The sequence below is a fragment of the Amblyomma maculatum genome, chromosome 1 (assembly GCF_055883805.1).
Source record: "Amblyomma maculatum isolate TAMU_Amacu chromosome 1, ASM5588380v1, whole genome shotgun sequence".
NCBI classification, from domain to species: domain Eukaryota; kingdom Metazoa; phylum Arthropoda; class Arachnida; order Ixodida; family Ixodidae; genus Amblyomma; species Amblyomma maculatum.
In genome coordinates, this window is record NC_139344.1 from 168446125 (window position 1) to 168459475 (window position 13351).

The window sequence follows — 13351 nt, forward strand, 5'->3', positions numbered from 1 at the left end:
TTGTGCATTTGGTGAGGCAGGGAATATCCAGTCTACTTCACAACCCAAACCAAGCGCCGCGTCGGTAAATCGTATAGAGCTGCGCAATACGGCTGCCAAAAAAGTCAGCCGGGCGGCAGTAATTTATACGCAGTCTGAGCGGTGTTGTCATCATCGATGTATTCGTAGGGCCTTTTACGGCACATTAAAAGAAATCAACATAAGGGAAACTAAAACAGTCGCTCATTAAACGTTCGCCGCTGTTCTCCTCCCTCACGACGCAGCTGTCATCGGCCGGAGCCGAGCCGTCGTGGTAATGGGAACAATCTAGCAGGAGACAATCGCTCCGTGTATGGAAACTTGTTCACATGAACTTATTCTCGTTCTTATCGCTGCTTCGTACAGTCGAAAGGCGCTAACAAGTAGGCGAGTCGACGCTCGTACGACACTCACAAAATTGAAAGATCGTGCTATCGGGGAAAAAATACCCTGAAACCGCGAACGGAAGCTAAAGCGCATGAATTTCTCATCCACCAGCAGTTTCAGACCATACTTGTGGATGTGAAAGTCTGACGAGTTCTCTCGATCCTCAGTGCGAAAAAATTTGGCAACTGTTCGCATCGCACTTTCATAGTCCAAAATCGCCACCGCGCTCGCGTTCGAGACACTTTCGACCCCCCCGCAGTACCTCTTATGCTTTCCACGGCTAACTTTGGAAGCGAATCTTTTACCTCGTTGCATGGAGACCCACGGATACACTGGAAAGCGCGTTCGACTCCCTTCCACTCCACAGCCGGCAGCGCCAAAACTGAAGGGCCACGGAATGGAACACGCCGCGCGAAAGATATTACGCCACCACATATGTCGACTCGCTCAGTGTTCCCTGACGCTGCGAGAAATGAGAGGGTCTCCGATTTGTAGAAAGTTTGTAGGCCTCTTATTACAGCAAGAAGGGATCTCCTGCAACTGAAGTCACGATTCGGGACAGGCTGCAGGCAGGCGAATTATCTTCGCGCTCTTACGTCATTGCGTCTTGGTCTGGTTTGGATTATAGGGTTTAACGTCCCGAAGCTAAATTGCCTATGAAGGACGCCGTAGTACAATGCTTTGGGCATTTCACCACCCGAGGCTATTTAACGTGCTCGGACATCGATGAGTAGTCTTGCGTTTCGTCTGTATCGAAACGCGACTGCCGTAGCCAGGATCGAATTCGCAACTTAGGGATCAGCAGTCGAGCGCCCCAACAACTGAGACGCCACGGCAGGAGGTGCATTTTATGGGCTCTGGCAAGCTAGGATATGTTAAAATGAACGACAACAACCTAAACAGAGCACCATCATTCAGATTCCCCTTGCTTGCCACGATTACTGTATGCCGTGACAGCCCTGGAAAGGGTATGGAACAAATTTCATTCTCACGTTTTGATCCTGAAGAGGGCATTGGCGCTATGTGACGCCCTTTTAACATTCTGCTTTCAGACTACAGTAAGATAACGTAAGCGAAATGTTATCACTCTACCAGAATACTGCCAAACTCTAGATGTATGTAACGTGTCCGAATATATCTGCGCGATCCGGAAGAAGCTTCATTCAGTGTATATTCATCATCATCATCATCATCATCATCATCATCATCATCATCATCATCATCATCATCATCATCATCAGCCTGATTATACCCACTGCAGGGCGAAGGCCTCTCCCATATCTCTCCACTTAACCCGGTTCTGTGCTAGCTGCATCCACTTGACCCCTGCGAACTTCTTAATCTCATCCGCCCACCTAACTTTCTGCCGCCCCCTGCTACGCTTTCCTTCCCTTGGAATCCAGTTTGTTACCCTCAGCGACCATCGGTTATCCTCTCTTCGCACTACATGTCCTGCCCATGTCCATTTCTTCTTCTTAATTTCCACTAGAATGTCGTTAACTTGAGTTATTTCTCTGACCCACTCTGCACGCTTTCTATCTCTTAATGTTACCCCTACCATTTTTCGTTCCATAGCCCTCTGGGTTGTCCTCAACTTAAGTAGAACTCTCTTGGTTAGCCTCCACGTTTCAGCCCCATAGGTGAGTACAGGCAAGATGCAACTGTTGTATACTTTCCTCTTGAGCGATACCGGTAAGCTGCTAGTCATAATCTGCGAGTGCTTGCCAAATGCGCTCCATCCCAATCTTATTCTTCTTGTTATTTCCTTTTCATGATCCGGATCTGCGGTTACTACCTGTCCTAAGTAGATATATTCGCCTACTACTTCCAGTATTTCGCTACCTAATGTAAACTCCTGTTCCTTCCCGAGGCTGTTGAACATTACCTTAGTCTTCTGCATATTGATTTTCAAGCCTACCTTTCTACTTTTCCTGTCTAGGTCATCAATCATTATTTGCAGTTCATCTCCCGAGTTGCTTAGCAAGGCAATGTCATCAGCAAATCGCAGATTACTGAGGTATTCTCCATCTACCCTTATCCCTAACTGCTCCCATTCCAAGTCTCTGAATACTTCCTCTAAACAAGCTGTGAATAGTACTGGGGAGATTGTGTCTCCTTGCCTAACACCTTTCTTTATGGGAATTTTGTTGCTTTCTTTATGTAGAACTATGGTTGCTGTGCAGCCACTATATATATCTTCCAGCACTTTCACGTACGGCTCGTCTACCCCCTGATTTCGCAATGCCTGCATCACCGCCGAGGTTTCAACTGAGTCAAATGCTTTTTCGTAATCAATGAATGCTATGTATAAGGGCTGGTTATATTCCGAGCATTTTTCTATCACCTGATTGATGGTATGGATATGATCGATAGTAGAGTACCGTTTCCGAAACCCTGCTTGATCCTTTGCTTGATTGCAGTCTAAGGTTGTCCTGATTCTATTAGCGATTACCTTAGTAAATACCTTATACGTAACAGACAGTAAGCTGATTGGTCTGTAATTTTTAAGGTCCTTAGAGTCCCCTTTCTTGTGAATGAGGATAATGTTTGCATTCTTCCATGCTTCCGGTACCGTCGATGACACCAGGCACTGCGTATACAGGGTGGCCAGTTTTTCTAGCACAATATCCCCCCCGTCCTTCAGCAAATCTGTAGTTATCTGATCCTCTCCAGCTGATTTCCCCCTTTTCATAGTTTCTAGTGCTTTCTTGACCTCGTCCTTCGTCACTGGTGGAACGTCTGACTGTTTTTCCCTACCGCCCATCTCATTACGGTCCTGACTACTTTGGCTACTGTAGAGATCTGTATAGAACTCCTCGGCTACTTTGACTATCTTGTCCATATTAGTGATGACGTTGCCCGCCTTGTCCCTTATCGCATACATCTGGTTTTTGCCTATGCCCAATTTCTTCTTTACCGCTTTAAGGCTTCCCCCGTTCTTTACAGCATGCTCAATTTTCTCCATGTTATACTTCCTTATATCGGTCACCTTGCGCTTATTGATTAGCTTTGATATCTCGGCCAATTCGATCTGGTCTGTTGGATTGGAAGCTTTCATACTCTGCCGTTTCTTAATCATATCTTTCGTCTCCTTAGACAGCTTACCGGTATCCTCTCTAACTATCCTACCGCCTACTTCTACCGCGCACTCAGTAATGATATCTCTGAAATTATGGTTCCTTGCCTCTAGGGTAATGTCGCCATCCTCAGTTAGAGCTGAATACCTATTCTGTAGCGAGATCCTGAACTCTTCTGCCCTCCCCCTCACCGCTAATTCGTTGATGGGTTTCTTTCTTACTAATCTATTGCGTTCCTTCTTCAGATTTAGGTTAATTCGGGACCTCACCATCTTGTGGTCACTACATCGAACTTTCCCGATTACCTCTACATCCTGCACAATGGCGGGGGTTGAACACATTATGAAGTCGATTTCATTTTTAGTCTCTCCGTTAGGACTTTTCCATGTCCATTTTCGGTTCTTCCGTTTGCTGAAGAAGGTATTCATGATTCGTAAGTTATTGCGTTCTGCAAACTCAACTAGTAACTCCCCTCTGCTATTCCTAGAACTAATGCCATAGTCACCTACTGCCTTGTCTCCTGCCTGTTTTTTCCCTACCTTGGCATTGGAGTCGCCCATTAGTACAGTATACTGCGTCTTTACTTTTCGCATTGCCGATTCTACATCTTCATAGAAGCTTTCAACTGCCTGGTCATCATAACTACGTGTAGGTGCATAGGCCTGTACAACCTTCAGTTTATACCGCTTATTAAGCCTAATTACGATGCCTGCAACCCTCTCATTAATACTATAGAATTCATCTATATTACCCGCTATATACTTATTGACAAGGAAACCTACTCCTAGTTGTCGCCTTTCTGGTAAACCTCGATAACACAGTACATGCCCATCCTTCAGTACAGTATATGCCTCATTCGGCCTCCTAACTTCACTAAGCCCTATGACATCCCATTTCATGCCCTCTAGTTCCTCTAACAGCACTGCTAAACTAGCTTCACTAGCTAGAGTTCTAGCATTAAACGTTGCCAGGGTCAGTTTCCAATGGCGGCCTGTCCAGCGGAGCCAGGCTTTCTTAGCACCCCCTGCTGCGTCACAGGTCTGACCGCCGCCGTGGCGGTTGTTCCGCAGCCGCTGGTGACTGAGGGCCGGGGTTTTATGGAGCTTATCATAGGAGGTTGTGGCCAATTACTGCACCAGGGTGGCCAACTCCTGTTCTGGTGAGGGAGTGCGTTGCCGGAGGTGTTCACCGGCATCAGGTCGCACCCCAAACCTGTATATGCAATTCCATCGACACGCGGATTTTTTTTTTTTTTTTTTTCATCCGGTGGAGAATTGCGCGGCACCGGGATTTGAACCCCGGTCCTCTTGCATGCGAGGCGGATGTTCTGCCGCTACGCCACCGCTGTCCCACCGCTGTATATTCAATGAGGGTCATATGGCCCACTTGGTAGCACTCAATGGCGTGTGTTCTAGAAAGATTCACTTAGCAGATAATATGTAGCAGTTCATGCCATTTGGCCGGCCCGCTAGTGACTTCGTTTCTCATGAGGCCTCGCAACATGTGCGCTCACATCCATACATGGTTTGCAATAAAGGAACATCAAATGACATTTAACACAATAGTCCGTTGGCTGCAACAAGCATTATCTTCACTGTGTGGACTAGACCATTGTATGTCCGGCGCTTTTCCCATGTTGAAAACATTCAACGGCGTCGTTTGCATTTCTCGCGCTTACCGCGTCACGGGTGGCCTCATACACGGCCTCGTTATACAAGACCTGATTGGTGTACTAGTGATCGCAGTTATCGTGATAGAAGAAGCGGTTACTAACATTCAACACGGTCGTGCTCTTTTAGCTTGCGGCATGTCAAATTATGCTCGTTAAGAAAGCGGAACTGGCATCCGGTTAAATGTATGCAAAAGCAATCGATTGCTTTTGTGCTTTCGTTTAACGTACTCGAGTACGTTAAACCAAGACACGCAGATAAGGCATGTAAACGAAGAAACGCAGATAAGGCCTCATAAACCTTCTTGTATTTGCCTCTTCTGTGTACAAAGGAAAAAATTCGTTCACCGTGCAGCGGTCTCATAGCGTCTTATTATACAACATACTCATTTCATCGCCTTTTTCAGGTGATGAAATGTTTGGTATTTGCAGATGCAGCCGACTATGTCTCCCTGTATTTGTGTTCCCATAATGTCGCAGACATAAGGTCAAAAAGATGTGGAGCTTCACTGTACCATGGCTAATGAGGTTGTGGTGGTGATATCGAAGGAGTTAAAGAGCCGTAGTTGGAAGACTAAAGGCAAAATTAAGTATGGTTATTCCTCCCTCGTTGATTTTTCAAGTCGCCAACGAGAAGGACTGAATGGGTTTTTTTTTTTTTTAAATCGCAGTTGCAGCATATTCCTGCCTAATGGCCGTCCCATGAAGTATTACATGCTAATAGGCACGAGCAGACCCGCTAATCACGAACAAATATCCTCAATCAATCGGTGCCCAAATGTTTAGGCGCAGACCCACTTCGCTGGTGAGCGAGGTCACCCACAAGCGACAGCCACCGCCGGAAGGACAAGGCGACGCACGCGAAGCCCGAGGCATGGAAAGGGGGGGGGGGGGGGGGGGGGGGCAGACACGCACGCTGCAACGAGAGACATCCACCCGCGCAACCTTCAAACAATTAACCCGGCGGTAAATCACGCCGTCCGCCCGAGGACAAGCGCCGATTAATTCGCACCGGCGAAGGATCAATTACAGACAGAGAGGGCTGCAGGAAACGCGGAAGTCACGACCTTCCAGGCGAAGCTCATTACCGCGAGGAAGACACCCAGCCGAGAGGCCCTTAACAGGGAACCGGGGGCTTGTTTTTCTTCACACGTACTGTGTCTTTTTTTTTCTTCTTGCCATGGGCGCCCTCTCCCTCCGCAGACATGTATATGCAAGCCATTCATTTCGCGTATATCTATGGCATCCTCACCGCGGTAGCCCGGCCGATGTTTGCAGCGAGCTAGCCACCGGCGTGTAGGGGACAGCGCAGGGCCCTTGACTGCCTGCGCTGTCGCGTCGTGTGTCATGCACGCTCGTCGGCTGCGGTAACAAGCTTCCCGCCATTAGGCGGGGCCCGGCCGTAGTGCATCCAAGTGTGGACACTGCGGCACAGTTATGGGGCATTGCACGCCCGCGGCGCTCTAGGCTGCTGCGCTGTGCTGCACCCGGTGGGGGGAGCCGCTTGATGGCGGGAGTCTAATTAAAAAACTCCCCGAGAGTACGGATGGGACCGGCCTAACTCTGCTGCATGCATTCATCTCCTTTCTTCGCACCCTGCACACGCGCTCGTTCTGTCCCATTTAGATAAGCAAGGCGACCTACTGGCTACGCTAACGCACGTGAGATGGCGGTGTTGTTTTACTTCAGCGTCGCCCAAAGTCTTCGCGATAAAGGCAAGAACACGCTGCTCTCCTTATTTGGATAAAGTAGCAAACGTAAAAACAAACGATAGACGGGGGTGAGTGTGCGAGGCGGAAAGGACGAGATTCTGCCTGCACGAGCTTGCTACTAGAATGTGTATACGTCGGGAAATGGGTGAAGCGGAGCCAAGGAATGGCTGCAGCTCCTGTGAATGAAGAATATGCAACATAGCTCAGGCCAATCGCTTCAACACACTGCGCCACGTCCGCCACTTGAAGATAACTCGGTGGTTTCAGCAAGGGTAAGAATCACGACCGAAGGAAACATCTTGCCCTGCACGTTGTCACTTAAGGCTTTGGGGAAAATAGATAAGCGCCCTGAAGATGCACAAGAACTTTAAGCTGCAAAAAAAAAAAAAAAAAAAAAAAGTACGATGTTTAAACTGCGCAGTTGGTACTGAAGAATATTGACTTGTTTTGGTTCTGGTTTGGGTCACTTTATGCCATCACAAATAGACCATTCTAGACGTTATTCATTCACAGGCATAAATTATATACGGTTCGAGCTCAGAGCGCTGCAATATCCCGCATCAATATCTGAAGGTATTTCGTTAGGCTAACAACAGCTGAGAAGGCTGAATTTCTGACTTCATTTTAATAAACAGTAAAACAGAAGTGGAAGTAAGATTCAAGCTCATTACTACTCGAGGAAAGGTTTATTCATTTATTCATACAAAATCCGTTCCGCCTTTGTTGCGCTGTTCTCCGGTATGAATGCACACTAACTCGCTCAGATTTCAGCTTTATTCAAGCCGTCTAAACGTAATCCATGATGGTTTAATTATTGAAAAAAGCAACGAGAAAGCTACAGTACTTATTAACATTTCCCTTTTTTTTTTTTTTTTTGCCCTCGGACAACAGTTCAGGCCCGGCAACGTAGAAATGACTACACCCTACTCATCCGCTTGCTCTTTGAATAGTGGTATATGCTTGATCTCAACAACGTAGACGATTTAGAGGCTACAGGTCTAGGTGGTGTTCACAAGCATTGCTGTAAGTAGTATCGTAGTATCTTTATGCAAATTATCTGAAATTACTTGTGAGAGCGAGCTACAGGATGAATGGAAATAGACTACTAATTTTTCACCCGGTTTTAAAAGCAGAATGTCTGCGGATCTAACCGTCAGCCAGTCACACCAAAATGCTCCAAATTAAGTCAGTTCGTACTGTTTCATACTGTACTCTGCCTGAATGCCGCTCCCCTCCGTTGTGCTTCTAAGCCCTCGCCAACATAGACTTAGAAGATGATTTTAATGTCCCCTCAATAAATCGAATTTTATCGTGACATACCTGCAGGAAATGATAAGGATCAGACTGCCTGTCTCTTTTTAGATGTCCAGAACGCTTTCGATACTGTGTTAAACTAAAGAAAATATTGCCCCATGACTTGCAGATTATTTAACCTTAAAGAAGCATTGAGTAGTATTCCGTAAATGGCACCTGTCCGAGTTCTGTGCCTATTCGCGTACCCCAGGAGTTCATTCTGGGCTTCCTCCTTATTCATCTTTTTATTAATTACGTATCAGACAGAATAGCTTATGACAAACGAAATCAATTGCTGATGATTTTATTCTATGTTCTGTTGTTACTAATGGGGAAAGTTCCACGCACCCACAGGAATGTATGCACCGTGTAAAAGAGTGGTGCCGAAAAAATTATTTTTGTATGTTCGCGTTATGGTTTCATGGGGTTATGGTGTTATGGCATTCAGTAGAAGGCTCCGGATAATTTCCACCACATGCAGTTCTTTAACGTTCTCCGACATCGCACACTACGCGGCTGCCTGGCGTCGCACTTCCGCCCAAACGCGGTCCCCGTTGTCGGGATCAAACCCGGGTGCCCTTGCTAAGTACTCGAGCTCCTAACCACTGGGCCACCGCTATGGGACGTATCCTAACAACCTTTCCTATAGACACATGTTAGAAAAAAAGAAAACCAATTCCGAAGAAGAAAAGCAGTTCTACCTTGCAGCGCTGTTCACGTTTATGCAGGGAAAAAAAAAAAAAAAAAAAAAAGAAAGAAAGCCGGTCTTGCAACAGCAGGCGTGAGAGCTAAATTTAGAGCTTGAAATTTGCATTGTGTTCGCTTCATGCGACGTGTTCGTACACGGCAGCTCGCCACTGACCCCTTGTTACGCTCTGCAATTCATTCCTACCATTAGCAAGTGCTGCATTAATCTTCCCAACAAGCCTTTCTTTAATAATTTCGTATCCGCGCGCTTCCTTCGCGCCGCTCCTTGTTGGAGCGAGGAAATACGCCATGCATGGTTAACAGCGGCAGCTGCGCGTGGCGCAACCGCCATCGCTTGTTGTCTTGGTGTCCGAGGCAGCCTTGATGGTGCCGCAAGAGACGCCCGGCAGGGGACACCCCTGGGTGCCACCCCTTTAACTTCCCGTCATATAATAACAACAAATAGGCAAATGAAGAAGAGAACACTTCACGTGGTATCCTTAAGAACAGGCTTACGGAAGGTAAGATGTGTTCTGATATACTATAAACGAGGAACATAAAGGCCGTAAATGTTATATTGTTTTCTATAGCGCTGGGAGCATGGTGCATAATCACCGCGTATAAAGGAAAGCGGCGGACCAGGAGGCTGCTTGATTGCCTCGTAAAACTATGGAACAGTGCGAGCACCTGGTGCTCGGCGATTTCTTGTTAAGCGGAAGCAGCGCGGAACTAATGGTCTCCAGGAAAGATGAAGTCCAAGGGCTGGCGTTCATTGTTTCAAAGCCATGGCGCACGGCAGACACACGCTTGTTTGCTTCGATGGTGATCTATTCTAGCCGCACGGTAATAAACTCGATTGAACTCCTTTTCCCAAGCAGAACTTCCCGCGTATGGGCAAGTATGGCAGCTGGTATGCGTTATGGCAAGCTGTGCCTGACCATCATGTAACGCGGACAGTATGTTTCGCGCTGGTACGTGATTATTAGAGTAGCTTATTCGTGCACCAAGGCGCCTGATAGGCAGCTATCAGTTCATACTTCGGCGGTCAGCGACGTGTTTCAGGGGTTCCGGTAAAAGCTGCCCCGTCCCCGGAAAGAAATGGCACCGGAAAAAACGTCACAGGAAGAAAAGTTCCCATTTGCGAAGTAGAAAAAAATTTCCCCAAACGGGTGCAAAGTCATGTAACGTCAAGCTTCGCCTACCCTAGTGCCCGTCTTACCAGTGATGAATTACTTTTACCATCACCGGCTTTTACTGATTTTACTTTACACATCATGGTTTCAGCTTGAACCTATATAGTCTGCACTTTGTTCCCATCGTTTTCTTTTTTATTTCCATTGGCTATAGGGCGTAGATCGTGCTTCCCCGTGACGTGCTGCAATATTAGGGAGTTTTAGAATAGGGGGACCCAAGGCTTGGGGCCCCCAAGGAAATAGCGCGCGGCAGCGCAACGTGCTAGCCGAGCGGCGAGTTTTAGAATAGGGGTTTTCCCGACGCAGCGGAGCCGGGCTTGCGTTCGTCGATTGCAGCGCCACGACGGTAGCCAAGGAAAAGAATTTTAATATATAAAAGCAAACAGCGTTATATTATTCATCAAAAAGTACTATTATTGTGCAAAAACTATCTTAAGACTACCGGTTATATAAACCGTTTTCGTCAGACAAGGCGAAATCGGCCAATTGTCAATCCAGACCGAGACTGGGAAACCTCATTTGAACCTTCCGCGCTTTCCGCCGTCTGGTCCCCATGGCAACCAAAGGAGGCGAACCTGCTAAGCCTAACAGCTCGGTAAATCCGGAAGCAATCTGAAAATATAGTGCGTTTTATCGCTAAAATTTGGTTGTGCGGGCATCATGAGACATAGCATAAGCTTCGTTGGCCTTTCGTTTTCCATGAACGCGTGACACCATGGAGCGGTGACGACGAATGTGTGCCGAGGCGAGCGGCCGCCGCTTGGCCGAGCGCCGCCATGTTGCCGTAACCCAAGCGACCCAACGGCGGCTTGGGGCGAACGCTATTTTGGAAAAATAGGGGCCGCCCCAAGCGTTAACCCAAGACCCCAAGCGCGCCTTACGTTCTGCGCATGCGCATTTCGACGCCCCAAGCTCCTTGGGGGCCCCAAAGCTTGGGGCCCCCTATTCTAAAACTCTCTATTGTATGGTATAGCGTTTTCGCCCGTAGGATTTGAAGTATTAAAACGACAAAACACAACTGATGCGGGACGTTCATAAAAGTAATGACGCTAGCAGAAAAGTATTGGCGCCGTGCAAGTCTTTTTGAATCCTCCTCAGCTTCAACGACATCAACGGTCAAAGTGGTTTGTTGCGTGATGTTTGATGACATGACCTGCGCTGCACTGTTGAGGTGTGATCTGGTGCACCAAATAGCAGCCCGGTTGACAGCGCTCTCGTTTGCGCTTTTTTTTTTTTTTTCAGATAAAGGGTGCGAACCACCGCTTTCAGTGGGCCGGACACTGCGAACAGGGCTGGAGGGAACCTCAGTAAACGGTCGATTAGGGCTGGACCTGCCGTCACTAGCACAGCATCTCCATCAACATCAGAAGTATAGAAGGAATTCTACACGCGTCATCGAATGTGTTGAGCTGACGCTCGTCACCAGAACATCTCCAGGGGTCTTGCAGTGACCCCTCCTGCCATGGATGGTTCTCGGAAATTACCAGTTCGACCAGCCTGTTGTACGTTTAATCTTAAATAGTTATATTACCTAGAAAATGAGACCTTTATTGTTTGATGCTTAAAGAGCTAGGGAACTAGACAATTTTCTTTTCTTTTTCTTTTTTGTGCGAAGTGAATCTCAAAACAGCATATTCTTATGGCAAATTATTGGCTTGGGGACGCTTTTTTCCTAGGGGCTGATTCCTCAGGGGCCTTTTCTCCCGGGGACGTTTTTTCCGGGGACGTCTTTACCTACACCCATGTTTCAGTTATGCTCGAGCATATTTCTTCATGAGCTATCCAAGAGCTACGTCCTTTCTTGCATAATTTCGCACTGCAAGCTCTTCTTAAGTCACAGATATAAAAGCTTACCACAAGATCGGATGATCTGCAGTGATTGTGGCTTGTAAATAACGCATAGGCTCGCGGGGAGAACGCATATATAATAAGCAATGCGATGAACTCGAGGCAGCCTCGAGATATTTGTAGAAAACTGTGCTTACCCTACATACACATCAGCGCACTCGAATAGCTGCGAACCGGTAATGGTCTGTCCGGTTTATAAGCTCCGTATCGGGCGGTACATTCGGTTTGAATTCCGAACCGTGCACTATGTGTCCGGTTAGAGCTCCATGTAATTCCGAACCGGTCCTTCCGGTTGGAGTCCCGAACCGAACATGGTCTCTGCGGTTTTAGCTCCGTAGTGGATCGGCGCGTCCGGTTTGAGCCCCAAACTGGGCATGGTTTGTCCGGTTGGCGCTCGGGAGTCGGCACTGAAGCTGTCTGTCCGTTTTGAACGGCATACCGGGCCGTTATAAACCTCTTTCAGCTTTATACAGGACCCCAGGTCACACCGCAATAATAATATTGATACCGGAACCATATAATTTTCGGTAAAACACAGTTCGGCGCGAAGCGGGATTTTTCAGTAGGAAAGGGTGACAAGGAGACGGGAGCTCTCAGTGTTATTCACTTCTTGCTTTAGAGGCAGTACTCATAGACATGGATTGAGAGCAGTTAGAAGTAACGGCTAATGGAGAATACCTCAGTAACCTGCGATTAGCTGATGACTCTGCCTTGCTAAGTAACTTATTAACCTAGGAAGGCGAAGTAGGACGGTAGGACTAAAAATTAATATGCAGCCTCGAGAAGGAACAGCAGATTACGATATGTAGCGAAGCGCTTAAAATGGTAAGAGAATACGATGAAGATAATGACCGCAGGCCCGGAACAAGAAAGTGAAATAACTATAGAAAAATAACAGTGCATGCACTGGAACGCATTTCGCAAGTAGTTTCAGATCATTAATGGCAGCTTACCACTATCCCTCAAGAGAAAACTATGTAACAGCTGTATCTTGCCGAAACTCACCTATGGGAACGAAACGTTGAGGCTAACGAGAAGGGCTCAACTTAAATTAAGGACAGTGCAGAAAGCTATGCAGCAGAACGTTATTGGTGCAACGTTAAGAAGCAGGAAGTTGCTGGTGTACCATTAAGAGACAGGGAAAAACCCGTGTTAGTGGCATTCCAGCCGAAATCAGCCGGAAGTGGCATGGACAGGCTATTTAACATGAAGGCAAGATAAGCGATGGTCGTTAAATCAGACTGGGTCCCAAAGGGAGGCTAGAGTAGCAGGGGGTGGAATAAACTTAAGTGGACGGATGATATTAGTAAGTTTTTCGGCGATTATGTGGTAGCAGCTTCCACGGGACCAGCAGTCATCTGTAGCTGATTGCACTGTGCACATGCTTTTTTTTTTTTTTTTAAAGGGGGGGCTCCAGCACCAGTAGAATTTGTTTTGATGGTGTACTCAGGGCTCGCAATTATGTGA